The 1,053-nt window shown below is 44.5% G+C and overlaps 1 non-coding gene across 1 annotated transcript; it reads left to right on the forward strand.

Annotated features, from left to right (window-relative positions):
- The first annotated feature begins 429 nt into the window (after positions 1-429).
- Positions 430-516, forward strand: TRNASTOP-UCA (transfer RNA opal suppressor (anticodon UCA)). Its single transcript has one exon. It is a non-coding gene; the product is annotated as a tRNA-Sec (tRNA).
- Positions 517-1,053: the final 537 nt, after the last annotated feature.

Raw genomic sequence — 1,053 nt, forward strand, 5'->3', positions numbered from 1 at the left:
TGTTGCAGAGGGCTGGAGAAGCCATTAATCTGTGTGGAAATGTGCTCTCAAAACATTCTGGCAATGCCTGGCCCCTTTAAATCTGCAACATCCCACTTCAAAAAACTGCACTGATGTCTTCCCCAAGCTACTATATCAAGCCCTGTAATTCTGGATAAGGGTACAGCGTGGCAGCTGATCAGTCTCCCAGGATCCTTTGTATCTGCACTGGATGCAAATGAGAGTTTATGTTTTCCTTATTCAGCCAGCCAGTCTATTAAGTCCTCATAGGAGAAAATAAACCTCTTTTAGAAAGATGAAACCAACTGGCCACATTACACTCAGAAACAGAGGCAGTCTGACCCCTCCCCCGTTGTGTTACGTAACCCTCACTGTGAAGGTTTTATCTATGTGGTGCTTTATATATTTTGGTGTTAGCTTCTTTTCTTTGCCCAGGTGATCCTCAGTGGTCTGGGGTGCAGGCTTCAAACCTGTAGCTGTCTAGCAACAGAGTGGTTCAATTCCACCTCTTGGGTGGCTGTGGGTGAGGTGTGTTGAAGTTTATTATACTGTTATCTATTGAGACCTCCAGGAGGAACAAAACAGGAAAACTCAAATTTGCCTCTGAGAGTAGTCTATGCTGCAATTAGATAGCCACAATTGGCTCAGGGGCTGTTGAATTGCAGGTTTAGATACTCAGGCTACTGCCTGAGCTTGGGACCCTCAGGCTCTTACAGTCCAGACTATTCGGCAATTAAATAGCTCCTTAGCTTGAGCCCAAGTCAGGCTACAGGTTTTCAATTGCAGTGTAGCTATATGCTATTGCAGGGGTTCTCAAAGTGGGGATCAGGACCCCTCAAGGGGTCATGAGGTTATTACATGGGGGGGCACAAGCTGTCAGCCTCCACCGCAAACCCCTTGCATGCCAAATTAAAAATGTCACTCATTTCTGTATGAGCTGCAAGTTGTGTGTGGGGGGGAATTGTTTGAAAATGAGATTTTTTCCCCTCAATATATATATAAAAATTGGAGAAAGAAATTTTGTTCAGACTTTCCAGAAATATTCACCTCTGA

This window comes from Chrysemys picta, unplaced genomic scaffold (genome assembly GCF_011386835.1).
Source record: "Chrysemys picta bellii isolate R12L10 unplaced genomic scaffold, ASM1138683v2 scaf5356, whole genome shotgun sequence".
Classification (NCBI taxonomy): domain Eukaryota; kingdom Metazoa; phylum Chordata; order Testudines; family Emydidae; genus Chrysemys; species Chrysemys picta.